Source organism: Catharus ustulatus, chromosome 2 (assembly GCF_009819885.2).
Source record: "Catharus ustulatus isolate bCatUst1 chromosome 2, bCatUst1.pri.v2, whole genome shotgun sequence".
Lineage (NCBI taxonomy): Eukaryota > Metazoa > Chordata > Aves > Passeriformes > Turdidae > Catharus > Catharus ustulatus.
The window spans coordinates 19,245,896-19,270,083 of record NC_046222.1 but is presented as its reverse complement, the minus strand read 5'-3'; positions in this window follow the sequence as shown (position 1 = coordinate 19,270,083).

The following is a 24,188-nucleotide window of genomic DNA, read 5'->3' as shown; positions in this document are numbered from 1 at the left end:
TTATCAGCTCCAGGAGAGACTTCCCAGAAATCAAATCATTGTGGATTGAATCATTGATGCCTTCATTTAGCAGAAGAAAACCAGCTGTGCATAGATCATGATGAGAAGATTCCTGGGTAACAGTGTGTGTTCAAGAAGATTGCATCCATGCTTTTTTAAACCTGTTCCCACAACTTGTGGCCAGGTGTTTATAGGAGGCACATTGCTTTCTAAGATGTTTTCATTTTTTTTTCTAGCCCAATAATCTGTTATGATGCAATGGAATGTGTTGGATTCCAATGTTACAAATACTTGGGGAGAGGGCCAAATGCATGAGTCTTACATTGATGTAACTCTTATCTAGAAAAGCACTTCCAGATTTTGTTCATAAACAAGGGAGGATTGGGAAGGCAGAAAGATTTGGTTTTCAACAATCCCCTAATTTATATAACTAGAATTGTGAAATTTTAGAACTCTGAAGACAAATGAGGTATGAAACATCCTCTCCTATTTCATACTTCCCTTCTCTATTAGTTACTCAAACCTAGGGAGTCTTAATGTGATAAGACTCGTGGTAATTTTTCATTAGAATTCCACCATGGGCTAGCTTCAATTTAAGACCAAATACTGAGATTTTCAGGCATGTCAGATTTTAAGTCAGTTAAAAAAAACCTGTCTGGAAAGCTACAGTTACCCAGGTAATCCAGTAAGGTGCTCGAGCATGTGCCTGGAAAGATGCAAGTTTTGATGCTGATGGTGGTGGGAGTGGGCTTTCCTTCTATCAATCCTCCACCAATTTTTGCAGATTTCCTCCATGATCCAGGCTGTTCCAGCAACTTGAGTTTTTAAAACTGGGTGAGACAATCCTTCAGACATTATCAGTTCAAATAGAGTGCACATAGCTTTGGCAAGGAGCCCTTTAGGACTGATGTATTTAGAAACAGAAAACTGGATCGTTTTGAAATTCTTATATTAAAAAAAATCTGTGGACATCTGAGATTTTAGGAGGCAAGCAGGTGCTTTGAGAGTGCCTTTTGAACTTGAATTATAACATAAGTACCTCCTGAGTTGTATTTCTGAAACGGGCTCTTATCAAGCGTGTACCTGAATCAGATCCTATTTAACTGAAAAACTAAGAAGAATAAAAGCATTAAGGGTTAATGTTACAGCAACTTCACTTAATGATCCAAGACAATTATGCTTAGTTATAAACCATTATAAAGAAGATGCAAAACAGCTGTTATATGCAGTCACATATAATAGTGTTATTTAACATGTGACCCAGCAGCATATATTATCTAGTGCAGATGTTTTCAATTGAAATAAGCCCATAAAACTTGCCATCTCCTGGCACAACTGGTAGAATGTTATTTCTGCAAGAAAAATAAATTCTGCACAGACGTTTCATCTGTCACAACCATGATCCATAAAACTGGAAAACTTTTCTCTGAAAACCTGCCTAACTGAAAAGGAATGAGAACAAAGTGCATTTTTCACCTTTATCTTATATTTCTAAATGTCTCTGACATCTCAACATATACAGGTGTAGGATTTCTTTATGTAGTAAGAGATCAAATACAGCCAATTTTGTTGCAACTTCTTTTAAATAAAATTTCCTCTAAAAAATTATGTGACTATAAGTACTGGAGCTTAGTTCCCCACCTATGTGAACCAACTTGATGTTAGTGTGATGTTATATAAAGGCAAATGATTAATTAAAATACTATTAAGTTTTTTATTGCTTTATACTTTCTGGTTGCTTGTTCCACAGTATAACCCATTATGGAGTGGATCACTCATAAAAGTGGCTGGATTTTTGAGGGGGTAGTGTTCTGCATCAAAAATGCCATGGTAACTTAAATAAAGGTAGGGTTTAAGTGTTGAGAGTAATTTTTAATTATAGGTAGGAAAAAATACTATATACTTGAAAAGACTGATTATATTTTAGTAGGCAATAGTCTTACTATAAAACAGCAATAGTGAACTATTTAAATCCATTGCTAGTTAAATATCAGGAATCTTTTGCTTCTAATTATTTTGTTTTGTCCCACTGAAATGGTAAGCAGCTGTGTTACAATACTGCCAGCTCCTTTTCAGTAATAAGGATGTTTCAATGTGCTAATTGGTAAATTCCTGAATTTGTGATAACTTAAATTAGGATGTCTGAGAGCACAGGGGAAAATTATCTAAAAAAATTAGAGGAGAGATTCGAATGACTAAACAGATACCTCTGTATGTGTGCAAGGAAAGTTAGGGAATATCTGTATACCACAATGTAATGCACATGTTGTCTTGCTGACACTGGTGGCCCCAGCCTGAATTGCCACACCGTGGTGGTGTATGAAAATGTCAGTGCTCAGCTCAGTGCCTCCCACCTTTCTTTTCATTCGGAGCATTGTTTGGCGGCCTGTCACTAAGGGAAGTGCACAGCAGGCTGCAACAGGAATTTTCAAACCTCAAGTTGCACTGCAGCTTGACTACCTTGGGAATTTATCAATTAGATTTTGGGCCAGACTGGCAGAAAATGGATTATTAATGTTCCAGTGGTAGTATCCTGGGGTTTTGGAGCAATTGAGACAAATTTTAGTTCAAATTCTTGGATGAGTTTTGGAGGTGTGAAACATGTGGGGGCTTGTAGGAGAAAGATACTTGAATGGTTATTTTTATTTTAGATATAACACATCTCCTCTATCTAAGCTTGGGCTGTAGCTCTCTGCCTCAGGTCAGGATAGGTACTGAAGTAAGCAGTGCTAGAAGCCCTTATGCACAGCAATGCTACATAAATACAAGTAAGAACTGCAGGTCAAGTTGAAAATTCCCATGGATCTGTATCTGCCATTGCTCTCACCTCCATATGTGTGACAAGAATTTAGATGTATACCATGTCCTTGGGTTGCAGAGAAAAAGATGAGTGAGTGTGAAGCAAGGCAAATCTAGAGGCACTACAAAAACAAGTCTTCTCTGCTTGTTTACTTGAGGCTGGGGGATAAATCCAAAGATTCTTAATTCTGGAATTTTCCTGTTTGATGTTGCCATTTGTTGGGCAATGGGTTGTCAAAGTTATCTGTATTCATTCACCTGCATTCAATGTTTCCTGATTGAAAGAGAAAGCATATATTAAGACACCTCTTTTGGGATAAGATCTGAGGAGGATGAATGCTCACCTTTTGTCCATTAAACAAAAAAAGGGAAGTGGATACATATTTAGTGAAACGACTGCAGAACGTAAGCAAGCCTCAAGCCTCTATTCCTAGTACTAGTGACCTTCACATATGTTGGTTTTGAAGGACGAATTTGTAGTGTGTAGTTCCCTTTCTTTGCAGTGGGAATAATGTAGTACCTAACAGACATGTTTGGATAATTGCTGAGATGTCACATTGATGTGTCACCTCAGAGAAATCATTACAAATAATTTAAAAAGCCTGAAGATACATTACTCCTACCTGAGAAATAGCAATTGCTTTTAAAATATTAGGGCTTATCAGTTTAATGCCTTGCACAAATTTCTCTGTTATAGGCATACTCAGAAGATATTTTTCATAAGGTATTTGCAATAATATCCACTGAAGAGCCGAGCTGCTTTTCTAGGGGAGGCATGAGTAGCCAAGATTGTCACACAAATTTCTTCCCTCTTCTCACCACCTTCTTTGGGATGCAACATTTTGCCAAGGGTAAATCAAGAGCATTTGATCATTTGCAGTTTCCCATATCAAATACGCTGCCGTGACACAGGAGCTGTTGACTTTTAGTACAGAGATTTAACAATAATTTCGCTTCCCCTGGAGTTAACGCGAACAGATAACAAATTGCTTAATGAAATGTTGTCAGGATAGATACAGTTTTGCATCTCAGCATGAGGGAAAAGAATAAGGTAAATACCTTACCTTGTTAGCTTTCATATCCATATCTAGCCTGATGGACAGAAAGCTGACCTGAGTTTTCTGATAAATGGAATGTTTACCGAGTTAGTTTGTTGGGGGGTATTTTGTGAGGGGAAAGGGTTACTATACTAATTTTTTTAAAAATGAAGTAATAATTTAATTTACACATGGGGTATTCATAACAGCAGCATGTCCTCTGTGTGGATTTTAAGGATTTGTGCTGGAAATGAGATTCAACATTTTGGCTTTCTTGCTATAGTAGTTCATCCGCTGGGCTTTGCCAGTGCAATGTATCTGCCCAGCTGCCTACAACCTCACTTCTTGTCCACACTTCCATGTGTCATCCATCCTGCAGCTCTATCCCACAGGCAGATTTAGCAGGGACAAAGAGGTGACTTTGTTCTGAACTGTGTTCTGAGCTGAACGGGACTTTGCCTTGCGCACGTGTCAGGGGCAAGGATACATTGCAGGAAATTTCTGTCTGCTGGAAAAGAAAGTTTCCACCCTGATGGGTAATTGCCTGTAGTGGTGTTTTCTTTCTGGGGGTTTTTGATCAAGGCTAGCAGCTGCTCAACAACTCTGCTGTCATCATCAGGGGAGCATAAGCCCTGCTACTTAAAGGTGACAGACACCTTTGCCAGGGCATCTTCCCAGTGGATTGTGCTGGCATTTCAGAGATTTCCTACTAAAATAAACTTGTGAGTCAAACCCTCTTTTTTTGACATAAATGAAGAAATAAGACAAACTCCAGATTGTGGCTTCTATTGGTTAGGAACATTTTTGCTCATTTTTTGAAGTCATAACACAGATCTATCAGAATTTCTATCTGGATTTTTTTTCAGCTACTGGAAGGACATTTCAGACAGCATGCAGTCTCCCATGGGGAGAAAATAAAAGGCACTATGGTGTGTGAAGGAGAGCAATGAGAAGTTTAAATCTGCTTTCGGTCAGGTACACAAATCCTGTAGGCCATTTCTCTTTTCTTCTGCTACTTCTCCTTTCTTTTTCTTTTTCTTTTTTTTTTTTTCTTTGCTGGGGAATATGACTTTTTTTGATAGCAGAGCTTATTTTGCTTTTGGTGTTTCCCATTACTCCGCTTTCCCATTCCCAATCTGTTTTGTTGTTAAATGATTAAGTGATTATCAAATGGGCAAAGGATTTTTCTGCACTTTTGTTACCATGGTGACTGGATATGAGGGCCAGAGAAAGAATGGAAACTGAACATCAGAAATAAAATTGAATCAAACTACTTTTTCTATTAGAGAACTTTGCCCAATTCAATTTTCTCCAATGAAGTTATTTTTATGCAAAGGAAAACAAATTCTTTGGGGAAAAAAAGAGAGGAAAAGGAAACTTTTATCTTCTTCACTCCATCTTTTTACTGAAAAATTTTTAATTTCTCTTTTTTTTTAAGATACTACATTGGGACCATGTTGATACCCAGTTTTATTTAATCAGACTCCCTTTTCATTTTGTGTTTGGGAGGGGATTTATTTCAGCACTCACAGACTTCTGTGTTGTACTGGGAAATTCAATATTAGGGTCCTGGGCTGTGAATTTTCTGCAAAAAAGCTAACCAGCCAGGTTTGCTGTCATGGAAGAGGCTGTCTGGAGAAGAAGTCAGAAGAGAAGCACTGTGAAAGGCTCTACACTGCCTCATACTGCTCTCTATAGTTCTTCTATCCCTCCTCCTTGTTTACAATTATGTGTACTTTGGAGATGGGAAAAGCAGCCATGGAGTTAGGTGGGGTTTTTTTGCTTTATCTTCTATCAGAAATTATGAGCTGAATCTCTTCAATGAGATATTGCATCACCTCAGAAAGGTTTTGGTTCAGGCCACAAAAATTTTTGAACCACAAAATGATTCAGAGCCTTCAGAAAATTCAATTCTTTAAGTCCTCAGCCCTGAAAGACCTTTACTCCATTCTAGTACTTAATGTCACTGTCCTCACAGTCTGTACAGGATAAAATCTCATGCCCAACCATCTCCACACTCTCTTCCCAGGTCAGATTTCTACACCTGAAAAAGAGTCAAGGCTTCAGCACAGGTAGGTTTTGCAGGACTCTGGGGAAGTATATATAGGAAGGCTTGAGGGTTCAATATCTTCACTGGTAGCCACAAAACTCTGTGCCAGGTGGCTGGGAGGGAGATAACAACATTGCAGAGCAACTTGCTCATTCTTCCAAGTAATCCTCCTTTTTAACACTGATGGAAATTCAGAACTGGCCAATTATTTACCCATTCACTCAGTCTGGGTGATGTCTTCATCAGGCATGCAGTGTTGGAATAGTTGTGATGGGAACTAAATTAGCTGCTTACTCTTTCCAGCATGAGGAATTGATGTGCTGAATAACACCCAAGGGAATGTGATACCTTTTAAGGTTAGAATCAGGCAGTTAATGTGATTTTTGGATTACCTAACTCACAGGAGTGAGGTATCATAATATTTCTCTTCCCATGGAAACCTTATTTTCTTTTGGCAGTCCTGATTCTCTAACTGACCAAATACTGAAAATTTTTTAAGTTAAGGCAAGAGTAATCAAATGTGTTATTGTTGCATGTTATTAAGTCAGCCAAACTTGTTTGAAAATTACCAAACTGTGCCCCACTGCACTATTGAACTGCAGGCAGCAGGCATTATTTTCCTGTATCAGGGAAACATTCTCCAACTACTGTTCCTGGGCACGTCTCATTCTAAAAGGCACTGATTCCCTTTTTTGCATGTCAGGCTATGAAAACAAATCCTATCTGGGTGGATCCTCTAACCTGAGCCATACCTGACCAATTTTTCATTTCCTGGGCTGAACTTGTAAGTTTTTAATTCTGACATCCAGGAGAGGCTTTATGTCTTAGCAGGACATGACTTCATCAGGTGCTTTGCTTTGTATCTTCCAGTAGTGAATTATTTCATTTTTTTCTGCGAGTCGTTCTCTTTGCTTGCTGGGATAGTTTTAGATTCATCATAAGCTTAAGTTTTAGTTTTTTTCTTTTTTATTACTAGGTAAAGTGAAAGACAAGAATAACTGCCTTCTGTCTTGAATTTAAACCTAAAAACCTCAATGGGTATTGTTTTGGTTAGCGTGGTTTGCCTAAAATGTGGGTGAGTTTATCTTAGACTCTTATGCACTTTTTCCACATCACTTGTTCCTTATAGCTTCAATATTAATATCAACTGCCATGCAAGAGACCAAAAACCATGTTTAAAGCATTCTGGTGAGGTCTTTTTGTGGCTGCATTGAGCTTTGAAATAGGTACATTCTTACCACTGGAAGAATAGAGCAGTCTCATAAAACTGCAAAGCAAGAAGGAAATAGGCACAAGTACTCCAGCCTTCTCTTTCAAGTACTTGAGAATTTACTTTATTCTGGGTATTGCTGTTTGAAACACAATAGCATTTTCTTGCCTACAGTTTCCTTTGTTGTTTTCTTTTCAGGGGTTTACACTGATCTTTGTGAAGTCTGACTGACTTTATACACAACTGTAGAAATGAAGAGCTGTTGTATAACACTCTGATCTGCTGCAATGGCTGGGTTGAAATGATGATGTTTTAGTACCCAATAGTTGCGCTTGAAAATGTGGTTGTTTTGCAGGCTGTCAGACCCTGAGAGTATAGATGGGTACCTGGTGCTCAGGCTGGTCCAATTTCAGTTTGCACAGGCAAACGTGTGCCTCCTTTTAAACAGACTGCCTAGTGGATACTGAAGGTCACGTGTGTGAGCTGCACAGAATTTCTAAAATGCTTCAAAACCATGGAGCCCACCATGTAGGAATTAGCTTTCCATCTGTGTAACAGTCACTAACAGACTGGTGGCTTTAATCATTGTCAACAGGGACAGAAGCTTCTCCTTTTTCCTCTGCCTTTCACTGAGGAATCATCTTGAACTGGAGTTTGCTAAAGAAATTCAGAACCAAAAGCATGTTGCCACAGGGCTTGACACACTAGGTTTCAAAGACCCACATTGCTGTACATCTTTATTGCCTTTCTTTTTGCAGGTCGAGTCAGCTACAGAACACAGCCTGAAGTGACAGTGATGAATTATGTAGAATTGCTGTTAGTGTGAAATGGAGTGGCTGTAATGTAATATGTGAGCATCTTAAAAACATGAACCAATTCACCAATGACAGATGTGGTGATGAACGTGTGGAATTAAAGTAAATAGTGTTGTGTATAAGCAATCAATGATTTGCAACAATAAAACTTTGTGATGTGAGCCCTTATTGTCTATTGACTCAGCCCCTGGATAATTACCTTGTCTTACCTGTCGCCCAAAAGCCTTGGGCCTGTTGATCTTTCTTCTGCTGCTGTGCCTGCTAGACCAGACTACTCATACTTGGCATTCTACTGTGCTCACAATTACCATGTCATCTCAAACTTAGAAAAAACCAAATTTTCCAATGTGCTGCGTCTCACCTATACAGACTTACCCTCTAAAGACACAAGTTAGTAGGAACAGTTGCCGTGTTTCAGGGTAAGAACAGGTTTTCAGATTTTTCAGGAGTTGCTAAATGGTGCCCAGAGCAATGATGCTTTTATCTTTGATTGGTGGACAGTGAACTGCAAATAGTGCTGAGGCCTGAGAACAGGTTCTTGCTTGAGAACAGTTTGGAAGCCTTGATGTTGATTTTTCCAGGCAATAGTTCTTAATCTGTGTCTTTGAAGTAATTTTTTGTAGGTTTTTTTAAACAAACAAACTAAAGAGGCTTGGACATGTGATTCACCTTATCCGTTTTCTTTTCTGTGGCACTCTCCAGTGTTCCCAAGGAAAGAAGTGAAGGATCTGTGTTCAGTTATTTGTTGATATTGCTTATATTTGCTTTCATGCCCTTCTCTCTACCCCAAATGCCACCTGTGTCTGGGGTTCAGAATATCTTCTGCCTTTCTAATGTTTCAGAATTCTATGAATTAGGAAATAATATTATTGCATTGTCTTCTGATGTAACTCTGGTTCGGTCAGGAACAATCATTGGTGTTGGAGATGAAGGAAGACTACTTTGAAAAAATGAAGAGTAAAGAGTGAAATATTTTTACAAGAATATCTTGAAGCAATATTTGTTCTTTCCTCTTTTTTAGTTCCCCAATTTCTTTTTCTATGATCCTCATCCTGCTTCAAATGCCATCATCTTTTAGTTTAATAAATTCGTTCATGTCTAAACTTTCCTAATTTTTCTGTTATTTATCAAGTGATATTGGAGTTTACATGCTTTGCAACACCTGCCCTATGCAGACTGGCAGTACTACAGAAAAAGCAGCTGCTCAGCAGAACTGTGGTGCTGGATAAAAGGTTGGAGGAGCAGGGCGTTTTCTGTAAGCCCAGAGGCAGGACATCATCTCTGTGTATCACTGTCTCCTAATGCCAGACCGCTGTGTTTTGTGTTGTTGCTGCTAGGTCATTCTCTATTTTAGGCAGAGCACTTATGGGCACAACCATTATATTAAAAAACAAACTTCACAATAGCTGAGTGTCATATTGTTTGAAAAATAGGTTGTACTTATATGGGTTAGTGAATACAGCACTTGGAGGCAACTGTGTGAGCTGTTTTTGTTCACCCAGGGTTAGCCTGAGCCTTATGGATGTTTGCCACAGGCTGGAACTGCAGTCTGTCACAGCCCTACTGGATAAATTATACATGACAGCTAGAGAGATGGGCTTGGGAACCTAGCTGGGGAGAGGCCTGACACAACCAGCCCTGAACAAACTGCTTCCGACTCCCAACAGTGTTCTGCATTGGAATGAGGAGTTTACAGCTGAAAAGGGATACTAAGAGAAAAACTGAAAATAGAGGGGGCTGCTACAGCAGATGTAGGAAAGGACAGTGGAAATGAAAGGTCATGCAGACCAATGCAGGATAATGAAAGCTGGCACTTCCCAGTCACAGCCCATTCTCTCCTAGTCACTCAGTGACCTGAAAATAACACAGATTCACGGTCTTTTCTCTCCTGTCACTGTGGTCAGTGACCTTACAACAATATCCTGTAGTCCATTAAAACAAGCCCATTAAAAAAAACATTACCGGTCCCACCCCCTGAAATTAGAGCAGAGTGGGAGAGAGTCATAAATAAAAGCTCTTCTAAAGTAAATTAGCTATCTTGGTATTTGAATGAGAAGACAGGAAATAATGAGTGACATACCAATCTATCAGAGGTATAGGCTAAATGAGATGCTGAAGTTACAAAACGAACATGGTTGGTTACATTCTGGATTAGATTAATTTCCCCCCACTACTTATTTATTTATTTATTTATTCTGGGACTTTTAGAACAAAACCCAAACAGTTTTCTATTGTTCATTGTAGTTGGTTTCTCCGATAAAATTTAAACTCTTGGAGACCGTCTGGAGTTGTTTACAGTTGACTGATTAATCTCTTGATGCTAACTCTAAGGTCATTAAATAAACATTCCAGGGAGATGCTTACCATTTGATAAGAAAAAGTATCCAAGAATGTGTCTGGAGGAGGAATAAAATGTATATTTTGAGTTTGAACTCACTTGTGCTTGTATCTTCTGAAATCCTTACTGTGTCCAGGCAAATATTACCAGGAAGCTGGAAACAGCAGCTGTATGGGGGGAGGGTCTTCAAATGTACTTCTGGGTTTGTGTTTCAAAAGTTGTCTGAATAAGTGTAAACCTGGGTGTTTGCAGGGTAATTTCAAATAAAAATAATCGGTAAGTAATTAATTAATAGTGGTTTAACATGAGGTTTCAAGGATAGTTTAATTGGGCTTGACCAGGAGATGGGATGGGATGGGATGGGATGGGATGGGATGGGATGGGATGGGATGGGATGGGATGGGATGGGATGGGATGGGATGGGATGGGATGGGATGGGATGGGATGGGATGGGATGGGATGGGATGGGATGGGATGGGATGTGCTGCTCAAATTCAGGCAAGCTGCTTTTGATGTCTATGTTTCCTGTAAGGACCATTTTTTACTCTCCCTCTTTACAGCATCATCCATAGTTGTTCATGATATCTTTTACTTCTCAGACCAACCCTACTCAGCAACATCTTCAAAATTTCATGTCTGCCTTTGGCAAAGAGGAAAGTGCATCTTATTATGTAATTACTTTTTTGATGCTGTGACTGGTTTGGGAAAAGGTCATCTTGTGGTAGGGTCTTTCCAAGACAGAATACATTATAATAAAAGTAGACCAAAGATATGGGGATGTTTTTTATAGGAATGCACATATGGATACCCATAGCTGGCTTCTAGACAAATTCTTGAATGAAATCAACTGTTGACTGAACTTTCCATTCTTTCCTTGAGTTTTCAAGGTTCTGTGATGTTACATATTTAACTGGTGTAATTGTATTCCATCAGGTGCTTCCATTTTCCTCACAGAATTCTTAAAATATTTTACAATGTTCAAAGGTATAGTGGTTTACTCATTTAAAAGTATTGAAGCTCAGGTACACAAATCACCTTTTTACTGGAGCATCTTCATGCATTTAATGTCACTCTGGATTTTGTAAGTGAACTTGCTAAATTTTGCAGTATTTGCACTCTTGCAGAGCATATGGAACCATGGTGCCATGCATTAGGTTAATAGTGGGAAGGAATTTCTATCATTGTTTCAGGAATGTAAAATAGAAAGTCCATGGGTTTTGAACAAAGCAATTGTTCAGTTCATACTGGACTTTTTCTTTTTAAGGATCAAACTCCAAAGTGAATATATCTGCGTGTCTGTTTGGGATGTGGTTTTTATATTACTTCTGTTATGGGTCAGGAAGCAGGGTTTGTTCCTATTGGAAGAGAGCACAGAGCAGGTATGAAATTGTAATGGTTGCTTTGCCCCTCCACGTAGGGAACATCAGAGAAGTCTGCAGCAGTTAGAAATGACATTTTGAACCTTTTGGTCTGAGCTCAGTCCCATCAGCAGTGAGGAGTTCTGTATTTCACAGTGCAAAAGTTACTGAAATAATTTGTGCCTGCAAATGGCCAGTGTAGAATTAATAATAATAATTAAAAATAAAAAAAATAATAGCAATAAGTCATCAATCTGGCTTCTCACTAGCAGTTGCAAGTGCAATTAAATTTAAAACACAGAAGGGAAAAAATATGGTTTGTTTATTTTTGGAAAAGAGTTAAAACTCTGAAATACTGTGCTGTAATTTTAGGAGATGGTGTTCTGTTCAAAAACACAACAGCTGAAAGACATTTAACCTCCCTGCACACTACTAAGCAAAAAAAACTATTAAAAAATAAATCAGTGAGAAGATTGAAGGATTGAGGACTGGAGGGATTACTCTATAATGTAAAGTTAGGGTAAGTAGCTGCAACTTCCTTTGGCAATGGCAGTCTTGAATATGGAGAACAAATAAACATTGAAGAGTGTATTCATGGTGTAAAATATTTCTTGGCATAGTAGGGGGGGGATGGAATCAACTCAAGTGGAAGTTCAGGTCTTCAAAAAACTTCCTGACATTGGCATTTATGAGTCTAATAATATCCCAAGGGATATAGAAAACTTTATCCCTTGAAATATTCGAAAAGAAATTTGAGAAGAATTAAACATACTTCTTCAGGAAAAGAAAATATACAAAATCTTTCCCATATGAAGAGATTTTGTGAATTTTGGGATCTATTCCTATCAGGTTCTGAAAGATAAGTGCATTTGAGCTTTGCATGAACTTGGGTTCAAATAAAAGACATTTAAAGAAATTTTGGAGTCCTGTAGGTATAGGGCTCCTTCCTCAGAAGCAGTATGTAGAAGCAGCTTCCCAAAACCCTCTTTAATAGCAGAGGACAGAAGCACCATCACAGTTCTACCCACCATCTCGAGTAAGACACAGTGTCCTCTAACTCCATGGGACTTTGCACTGTCTTTTTTTATTCTTCACCCTCCCAAATAAAGAACTCTTCCTGAATTTGGTGGAGGGGGGGGGGGGTGGGAAATAAGGTCCTTTTTTTTCTCTTCTACTTTCTTTCCCTCAATCTTTTTGTTTCATTTTGGACAGAAAGAAAGAAAATATTTTGTAAAATCTACTTGTTCCGCACATATACCTAGGTATACTAGAAGTAGGGAAATTCCAGTTGTGTGGGGTTGTTTTTTTCAAGGGTTGTGTTTTGACTTAATGGGTTTCTCTGAGAAACTAGAAACTTTGTAAAATCTCCCCATTACCAAGGATTCAGTTTTAACTTAAAAACAAGGGGAGTTTTATTGGAGACATTCGTGGACACCAGAAGTGGAAGCCTATTTGTTAATAGGTTGTCTTGTGGTGACTCTCAAATTTACCATAAACCAGGGCACAGGTTCAGTGTATTTCAGTCAGGACAGAGCTTTATGGAGTCTTTTCCCTTGCTTGTGCTGTGGCATGGCTGTTTAGGCTCCCTGCAGACCCTTCAAGGCTCCTGATGCCATGGCGTGAGAGGTGCCAAGCCTCTCAGTCCTGTTGCTTCAGCCAGTGAGGTGGGCATGCTTACTGAGCAGCATGAGTCCAACTTAGACAGGACAACTGCAGTAAGCCAGCAAATTGTACAAAATGTCAGTAGGTATCCAGTAATAGGTACCCATATTTCCAAACTAAACATTCTGGCTGGAATTTTTCTGATTAAAGGTCAGAGTGAAGGCTACATGGTGTGTACCTCAGTCTATGGTTTACTCCTGCCATTAACTGCAGTTTTTACTGCAAAAACTCAGCCCTATGGAGACACAGGGAAAGCAGCCTCAACATAATCCTGTTTTAATAAGGTTTCCTTTCAGAGGCTGCTTGGGGAAGGTGCAATCAGCAGTCACACTCTGTAGTCACTTGCCCCTTTAGGAACTTGTGCTAAGCTTTCATCGTGGCAGCTGGTAAGGCACTGCTCAGTGTGAGAGCAGCTAAAAGATCTGAAGTGTTTTTCCTTTTCACTGCTTCAGAAATAATTTTTTCCCTTTCTTTTGAATCCTACTGAATGTGGGCACCCTAAAACATTTGAAGAACTTTGCCTGAACCCATTTCACTGAGGTCTAGTTGTGACAAAGGAAAATTACTGTTCAAAAATATGTTTTCTTCCGAGCTTTTAATGATTGTGAGCAGCTTATTTGTTAGAGGAGAAACTCTGGCAAGGCTGGATGAATTTTTGAAAGTGCATCACTGGTTAATCTGTTATTCCAAAAATGGACAAGAAAGTTATAGTTATCCATACAAATAGATCCATAAGGGAAAAGGTCAGAAACTAGCAATTTCCTAATTGCTCTGTTGCCCTAATTTACCCAACTATTTCTGTGAAATCCAGATTGTAACAAAACTGTGCCTGTTGAAATACATTTTAGCTCTTGAACACTCCCCAAAGGTCAGAAAAGTACCTTTTGGAATGAGACATTATTGTGGGAATAGGTTCCACATGCAAAGCATTGTGTTACTGGCATATTTTCCTTATATATCTTTTTATTGCATTTTATACCAATGATTGTTATCTACTGAGGAGCATAACCTTCCCTGTGGCAGAAACAGTCTGGAGTTTTGTCTCACCTTTAGAAATGTCTTAGACCCCCCAAAAAAGTGTTCGAAACATGTTATGTGTCTGTACAGTCACAGTGGCTGCTTCATTAATCCATAAAATCTGGTCACCAATCAAGATGTGCCCAAGTTCTTTTTTACTCAGCTTTTAGACATCCTGCCTTGACAGGTTTGGTTTTTTCTGAAGTCACGCAGTCTGTGCATGTGTGCGTGGGTGTGGGTGTGAGAGAGAAAATGCAAAGCACCCGGCAGACATTAGTCACTTTGTGCCGTAGTGCGTTGGAAGGTGCTCAAGTTCTGGGTTGTAAAAACATTGTGGTGCACTCTGTAGAGTGGGGGCCCATCAGGTTCAGTGCTGCAGCTGCTGATTTGATAGCTGAAGCACTTTTTCAGGTCTGTCTGTCTTCTTTTCTCCCTGTGTACCTCCATGTACAGCAGAGACCACCTTTGTTGCTTTCCAGGTATCAGATAGAAATCCTGGTCGATAGCACCAGCATTTTTGCCAGCATGCTTTTTAATTCACTGGGCACAGGGAGCAAAAGGAGAGGAATTCAGAGCGGGATTAAGTTCAGACAGACAGGTCACACATATTAACTCTCCTATACAGGGAACACAAGGGAGTAGAGGAGCAGAGGCCTAGGATCCTAGTCCCTCTGTGATAAGCAGAATTTTTTCTGAACATGAACACCAAAAATGTGAACCTTGCAGAGGACATTTCCTCTCAGTGCTCTCACTGATTATGCAGGTTTTAAGTGTTGTTAATTCAGATGGAATATGTCATGCAGTTCTGCAGCTGGATGGCTGATCCACTTAAAGCCCTGGGGTGCAACTCAACAACTCTTGTAACTCTCTCTCTTAGCCTGCCCTTTAGGTGTACTCTAGACTCCCTACCTTGAAAGCTGATATTACAAAACCCCTGTAGCTAGCATCTGCAGCAGATGGAGTTCCTATCCTGGGTTGAATATACAGATGGGTGCAGATCAGCCAATCATGCCTACAAATTACATTTTACCCCTTTGTGTGGTGTGTACATCTGTGGATTTTTGGTAAGACTCCTCTATGCCATGCAGGGATGTCACTAAGGTTATAAAATTGTATTTCCTGTATATATCTCTTCTACATGTATATTGTTTAGATGAGAACAAGAGTGAGACCATGTGTGACAATGAGAAGTGAAACAAATTCACTTGGATAGCATTGAGGGTGCTCTATTTAGGTTAAATAACACAAAAAATGAACTCTGTCACCTGTGTTATAAACATCTTCATCCTCATGCAGAATTGGTATGAGTAGAATGCTACATTGGCAATTTTTTAGCAGATTTTACACCTTTACACTTATTTCTCTGTGTTTGCTTCTGTACTCACCTTTTGCAGAAGCATTATGATTATGTGTTTCATTAATAATGGCTGTCTGATATTCTTAACATTTAGGATAATTCCTCATATTGAAAAAACATGCACTGTGATACAAAATGCATGAACACAACAAAAAGATGTTTCCAACCCAAAGAATAATGTTATATGTATTCACAGCACTTCACAGAACCATTGTCCCTAAACTGGCAGGGGATAGCAAAGGTTAGAAGTACATGGATATAAATCACAATCTATTTATCTCTGGGTGACTTGGAGATCAAAATAACATGGGATATTTTGAGTGATGATAACAACTTTGGAGGACTTATCTAAGCCAATTTTGTTCTACATGTTTTAAATTCTAGCCTGGTGATGTTAACTCAAGAGCATTGCCAGGGTGGAGTTGGGAGCCTGCCATCAAACATTTATTTTCCCGGTATCTCACAATTACCACAACATCTGTGCTAAATAACTTTTACTGATCGTCTGTGAAGAGTTCATGGACAATGTTTTTTACTCAAAGGTCTCCTTTCTTACCTGTGCATGAGGGAGTTGTAATGATTGTGCAGTAGGATATTCTGTGACAGGGATTGATATTGAAGTTTCTTGAGGCTTTCCTTTTTATTTTCTTTTAATGACATCTTTGAAGATACACCTAAATTTTCTTATCTGTACCAGTGTATTTTGTCTGGGTCTCTAAAACTATTTCCTTGCCTGTAAGATTTACAAATAGTTGATAAGTCATTTATTTTTTACCTTCATAAATTCTGAATATATTAAAGAAAATCTACCAAACAACAACAACAAAAGAATGAGTGTAGGATGAAGTTATAAAATATACTGGTTGTGCAAAGAGAAGCTGTGTCATAATGGATTCTACAGAAGAGGCTGCTAAACAGACTCTTCCCTATCTCAGTGCTCATATTTTAAGTATGGCACCATGTAATACTGAAGGGGAATGAAACTGAAATAGTCTGGAAAGTGAAATAACACGTCTTCCAATTTATTTTTTTTTTAGAGAGCAGGCTGCATCTGAGCTTCCCAAAATGCTTTCTAAGTGCTCATTAATTAATCAGCCTGTGCAGCACCCCTGTGAGATGGATACATGTTGCTGTCTGCATCATTTCATACATGCAGAGAGTTGAGCTTGTCCTGGATGATGCAACAAGCCAGCAGTGGGAGAGGGGAGGACACGGCACAGCAAAGCTTCAATTTCCATGCTGACCAGTGTTATATGGGACCCCATGATTCAGCCAGAGGTTTGGGCTCTGCCTTACATTACTACAGTGCAGGTTGCACTAAACAGAGAGATTTAAAGACTTAAGGAACAAAAAACAGGGATGGAGAGGAAAAGATTTTTTCTCTCATGAGAATGTATTGCTTGCAATGCTGAGTACTCCACACTTTCAAGGATCCCCTGGGTTTAGGGAGGAGGAAGAGTAGGAAGTCACTCCCATTCCTGAAGTGCTGAGGATTCAGGCAAAATATTATCAAACAAACCACCTGAAGTGTCTGTAAGAGGCCCAACAGGGATGGGAACCTTTAGGCATAAGAGTCTGAGGAGACAATTCCAAAAACAGTGCAGGATATGAGGATGAAGTCATTGAGAAGGAATATCCTGGGTCTTTTTTCCCCTTCAATTAATAGTTTTCTGGAAGAGTACCAAGCCTTATATTCTTTAAGATGCTTATTTTACTTACCTCTTATACTTTGCAAACTTGCCTAGAAGTTGAATTTCTAGATCTAAAAAAATAAACTACCCAGGGAGCATTCTGTCTTGCCTGCATGATCTGTAATGCCAAAATCATCTGGAACTTTCTGTACCACTTTGCTGTTCCCTAGTCATTAAGCTATACTGAGGAAACTGCCTTTCTGAAGTATCTCAGAAATAAAACAAGAGAAAAAGCAGGGGTTAGCATATCCCTTTCATGCAGTACCCTGGCAACTTCCTGAATTTTCATAGAAGACAAAGACTGATAAAGCCCTGATATTTTTTAAGGCATCATCTCGACTTTCTCTATATTCTGTTTATAAAATCCAGTGTTATCTTAAGAAGGGATAGTTTTGTACTTAATCTTGAAACACACAGAATCTGTAATTCCAGTAAACTCCTTTATCTGTTTACAAGGTTCCCACCCTGTTAACTTCTACTGTCAGACAGGTTTATTTTTAAAGGAAACTTCAAATGAATTTGTGTCTCTTGCAAGCAATAAAGTTTCCTTGTGAGAAATTGAAGGTAAAATTCGCTAAATTGTGTCTCAGCTGTTTTTCAAACCCCCAGCTGAGAACCACAGGATATTTATAGTGCTCAAAAAAGAGCTAATAAATGAATTTTAAAGTTTATTTCCATTCATTGGTTTATAATATATTTATATTTAGCATTTCAGTTAGTGTGTGGTGTTCCAAACAACTTTGTCAATTGAAAATTTCCGGATGGTCTTGTGACATCAAATATTATAAGCTAAGTGGAATATTACAATACTATTCAATCAGGCTGACTATCATGCATGACATAATTCTCTTGAAATCCACTGTTCAATCATTGTGATTGAAATGCTTCTCCCTTCAAAAAGAATTTTGATTATTTCTGCTTTTCCTTTTCTGTTCAATTCTTTGCAAGTCTATTGCATCTCTCTGCAAATCTCTCTTCATCCTCTATGATCATTAGGTGATTTACTGTGACTCTCTTTGATAAGGGATGCCTAATAGCAGTTTTCATTAATAATTACTGACTCACACATGTCATTCCATTCACCAGTGATGGAATATTAACAGACAACATGCCAACTGCGTGCAGGGAACCTGCAGGTGAAACTTGAGATTCGCCACAATTTCCTGCAACTGCAGAGGAAACTTAGAGGGGCAAAAAGCACTTCACTGAAGTGAGATCTGTCTGACATGGTAGGTAATGACTAATTGTGGTCACCAAATTTTACAAGAATTTTCATAGCCAAGTGAAGTTAGTACACTATTAAGGCAATTCCTTCAGCTGTGGAGAGAGGAAGGTATTTATATCTGGAGGATATTGCTCCCTCAAACTGAAGCTGGAGAGAAACTGGAAGGTTGCACAGGAGTCTTGTGGACCACCCATGTTTACACCACAGTGAGGCCACTCTTTCTTCCTCAGCATGTAATTTGAAGAGTAGGACATGTCCTGGAGTGGCCTGACAGAGGGACTGGGGATGCATATGATCAACCCTCCCTGGTTATCCCTGAGTTTGCACCTTCCTACAGTGCTCATACTGCAGCTGAACCCTATGATTCTGTGTCATGGACACACACAATGGTAGGTCGATGTAGCTGACTCACGTCCACTGTGGTTACCTGCCCCAGCCCCCATCCTCCTGCCCTTTAGCAGAAATTAACCCTGCCATCCTCTCTTGGGTCTTAACTCGATGACACTTGACACATCTGCTATTTGCTTAACCTATTCAGTTGGCTGTGCAAATAACTTCTCTTTCTGTAGCTTCCAGTAGATGTTTCTTTTTAGGCAACTTCTGTTATACTCAACCCATTTAATCCCAATCATGCTACAGGTTCATTTCTTTGTCACTCTCTGTACCCTGGCATATTTACAGGCAGTTGTCTTTTCTGCATTCCCACCTGCTGGTGCATTCCTGTTAGCCCTTTGTTTGAGGCATGATATTTGTGCGTTTCTCCTGCAGAACTCTGATAATATGTGTTTGGGAAATGTGCCTCACAGTAAATCAAAATCTTTCATGAGCAGTAACCATGACTCCCACTGCCGTGGTTGTTTTTGTACGTACAGCAATAATCATGGACTTTCTTTACCATAGTACTTATAATGATTGTTATAGCCTGTTGTCTTTTTAGCTTATCTAAACAATTGAAACACAAAAAAGACAAAAAACAAACAACTTTCAGTTCAAAAAAGTTGTTTTAAAAGGCACTTTTTATTTGAAAAGTACTACTTCTTTGAGCCTGTGCTTCAGATTTTGCATATTATGAATGCTTGATAGAAGGGCAAAACAAGCTGTACATTGCTGCTTCATGTATTGGCAACAAAACTACAAGATAAATCCTGAATGCAGATTTTTATTATTGATGACAGTGTAATTGAGAGAGCACAGCTGGATTTTCAGATCTTGTTGCATAGATCTAAATTACTATATAGATTGTGAAGCAGTGGAGAGTCAGCTGCTGTCTCTTTTTGCATTTCCTGTTGTATTTATATGTTGCTCATTTTTTATCCATAACTCTCCAGTTTATTTCTGGTATTAGAGGTGGTGTGGGAAGAAAGAAGTGGGAACAGGTCTCAATGACAACATCCCTATCACAGTTTTTCAGAGGCAATCTTTGGGCCCCTTCACTGTAAACACCACTGGCAAAGTTGCAGATTACTCCAAGATCAACTACAGAAGATACTGAGGCAAGGAAGAGAATAACCTATACAAAAATATTTCAGTGTGTGATTTTTACAGTTTTAACTTACTTCATCCCTAATTTTTAGGTGTAACTACTTTTCATTAGATTGAACTTGATACTCTCTCATGAAAGGCTTATATGTAGGCTTTTGAATCAAGAAAATTTCTTGGTGAGGCTTTTCAGAACATAAATCCTTTTCTCTCTCACCCACACTCGTGACTCAAAGGCAGCTAAAAACAGTTTTCACGTAACTAAGAGTTTACTCGTGTGTTATGGACTTTTATCTACATTGGTAATACAGTCTACAGTGAAAAGGAGAAACTTTAAATAAGGGGTTAGCCTTGGGGAAAGTTAAGAAATAAGTCATAATATGCTTAAGCATCAGCCAGGTAAAATCCACCTTAGGCTACCTCTTTCTGACCCATTTTGTTAACCTGAGTTTATAAAGTACTTTCCTAATTCACCTATTTCTAAAAAGGTGGTAAGCTTCAGTGTAACTTTTGGTGTGTAACCATTGTGTTATGAGTTGGATTGAGACTCTCCTTAAGACTGGGCCTGCTGCTCATGGCTACAAAAACTTTTGTGGCTTGGCTGCCTACAGCTGCTGCAGGTGTGAGCATGAGACAGAGCATCCTTGTTTGTGGACATTCCTGAAAGCCATGTGGTGGCTTGCACCCCCTCCAACCCATGGTAAAAGACAAATACATGGGAAGGAAAAGTTCAGGGTGTCTCTCTTCAGGGAGGAGGTGATATTTAATGTTAACAAGGCAGCAAACACTGTTCTAAAATAAGGAAGTGATGTCTTGGGAATCTCCTTTGTTACACTGTGTGCTGTGTCTGCTATTCCTGTCCCTTGTCAATGTAGGGAGTGATAATAATTTTGTGTTGTCTTAATATGTCACACTGTAAGCTGCTGTGGTTCAGGGGCTGTACCATGAGCAGTTCTGGCATTTCTGCAGCAAGGAGTGGGCTGCAAAGAGACATCTCAACACATGCACCTGACCTTCTATATAGACCAGACCCAAGAGCTTGCCTGAAACTACCATTCATGTCAATATAAATTTGGGGGTTTTTCAAACAAGGAAATAAAACTGGTGGCATGGAGGGGAAAGAGAAGATCCCCTGACTAAAATCTTACTCATTTTACCTTCTGCAGGGATTTGTGGTCCATCACGCCTTGCTGATTTTCTGCTGGTGTAAGAGGGATAGCACAGTGGAGAAAGGTATCCTACAGAATAGAAATGATGCACCTGAGACACTGAAGACAGTAACGTGGCCAAACTGTCAATAAATCAGAATGCTTCCTAGAAGGCCATATGCCAGGTGGCATTGGCCAAATATATTCCCTGTGCCACCTTATTGACTTCAGAGCAGTTGCTCCAGAGATAGATTTGGCTCCTATTCCTTGGAAAGCTGGTGGAAGAGAATGCTTTTATTTAACTTTTGGCAAGGCTTGTGACTGAGCTGTGGTGTGTTTTATGTCCTCTAGCTTTTGACATACACTTTTAATTATTCTTAATAAATTTAAATTGGAGCAAGTACCTTGAAATACTTTACTAAAATATAAGTTATAGCTTTGATCTGTGCCAAAAATTGCAGGATTTGTCAACCCAGCATTGGAAGTAGGGGATGAAGACTTCTAAAATGAAATTAACAGATATTTAACAAAAATAAATAAATTATGCCTGAACATTTTTATGTCTTTGGTGTGTCACATAAATAATTAATCATATTTTCTTCTGTACAGCTTATATTTTTAAATGGCTATTCCACAGAGATATCCTGCTATTTGTTTCCACTGCTCATAGGTATAGAGGATAGTATATCATCCTGAAGTAAGTATTTGCAACCCTCAGCTCAGCAACTAATTGTCAGTATTTGTAACAGTAGCACTATTTATTGCACACTGCAGAACAGTGAACTTTCGGATTTCTTTTAGTCCTTGTGTCTGCTAACTTTTCAGTGAATATAATAATGATGGTGTCTATGTCTTTGGTCTGCAACATGTAAGAAGGAGAGGCAAAATTTACTCTGTCATATCTCAGGAAGCCAAAAAACCAAGAAGGGTACCCAGTATGCTGTACAAGCCAAGAGTCCTAACTCCTAGTCTAAGGTTCTGTTCACTGTTGGACTGCCCAGATCTAACAGTCTGACTAATTTTCATTATCTTTACTCACTGTTTCCAGAAAAAAAACCACCTGGTAGTGATGGCAGTACTGGAAACGATCTGCCAGTATATCTCTCTCCTCAGCTGAAAGAACCATCTCCAGCTCCTCAGTACCCAAGAAATTTGTAGGAGTGTGGGGGGGTCAGTGGGGGTTGCTTTCCACAAATCCTGTTCATGAGAGTATTCCCAACCTGCAATGGTAAATGCTGAGTTATTACTAACTCAGAGCACATCAGTACTGCTCTAATTCTCTTTGGAGTACCATCAAGGATGCACCATAAACACCAGGTCAATGCTGAGAGAAGCAATTGGATTGAATACAACCCTTCAGAACAGAGGGAATTTTAAAAAATCGCCTAAGGTCATGGATGAAGATCCTTTTACGCAAGGCCTGTAACCAACTTTGGTGCCTCTTCTGTAGCCAGGCCCAGGTCCTCACCGCTCATCTGCCACAGGAACTTGAAGCGTGCTAGAAGGGAGCAGAGTAGCTCCCTGTGTATGATAGCTGGTGCATGAACTTGGCAGGGGACACACATCCCCAAGGTGGTGGAGCAGAACAACATGAGGGGTGTTCACACTCTCTGTTATTCTCAGCTGCTTTGGCTGGCTCAGCTCTGGGGGGAGAGCAAGTAAGGGCATTCTCCAAATTAAAGGTTATTCTTCAAACAAACGTGAACAGTTTTGCTGGGCACATTTCTTTCTGCAGCACCTAGAACAGCTTGGCAGCAGTACAGCTGAAAGATTAGTGCAATCTAATTAACTCCCTTAAAGCTTCTGGTCTATAAGGCTGCCACTCCTTTTACGTTGTTCACCTTCTGTGTGAAAGTAAGATGTGCCTGCGAGTACAACACTCAGAAATGCTGAAGCTAATAACTCCATCCTCTGTCATCTCTGTTGTTAAATTATGCTGTGATTCTAGTGTATTCACACCAATATCATTCTGCTCCATCATGAGGAGATCCATCTATTATGAGAAAATCTCTCTCCTGTACACACCAATTATTCTACATAGGATGGATTGGAAGCAGGTCCTATAATTATACCCTCGTCAACCAGTCAAGTCTATAAACAAAATCCTTCACTCTTTTATTACTTATTTTGCTTCTACCTATTATTCTTCAAATGTTTGTAGAAGTTCTGTGTGTGTGTATGTGTGTGTGTGTGTGTTTTAATCTATCAACAATTGCATATTTTTCAAGTACAAATGCCCTAAAACCATGGTTATTTTTCACATGGTTTCCAAATGCCCTTCCTGTTTTCTTCTCCTGTCAGCCAGAGCAGAATAACCCATCATTAAAGGCAGAATAAATTATACTGCTAATTAGCAATATGGTTGGTGCTCTGGAAACCTGCATTTTTTCTGCTGTTATTATTGGGAAGGGAATTCAATGGTGAAATATCCAACTCAGTCTCTCCCTTTTAGTCCCGTTGCAATCTGTTTGTATGCCATAATATTCAATTTTCTTCTTTTCAAATAATTAATTAATTTTACAGAATAAATGCCATCTCTATAGTATAAGATCTGGTAGTTTTTTCCCATACCTAATCTTTTAATTTGATTGGACTTGGGCTATTTTGTTTTTTGTCTGTTTCTTTTTTGTTTAATGCCATTGCTGCTGGTATATTTACACCAAGTTATGTTTCTTTCTCACCAAATTTGGGTCATATTTGGATGTCTTCGAGATGTCTCATGTAGACCTGCAAATTTTGCTATTTGCCATTTTTGGAAGCATACCAAGGCTCTCAGCCAAATAACAAATGTCTTTACAGCTCTTGTTTTGAAAAAAACCAGAATCTATTAGAGATTGTGATACTGAACCATATTGACCTGCACACCTGCAGAGGGCATTGCAAGGTCATTGCTGGTAGGACTCTTCCACTTTTTTTTGCTACCCAGCAAGTAGATGTTCTAAGCCTGAGAGCTGTCTCAGCTTTTACCTAGTCTGGACAAGAAATTGCTTTGCCCACCCATA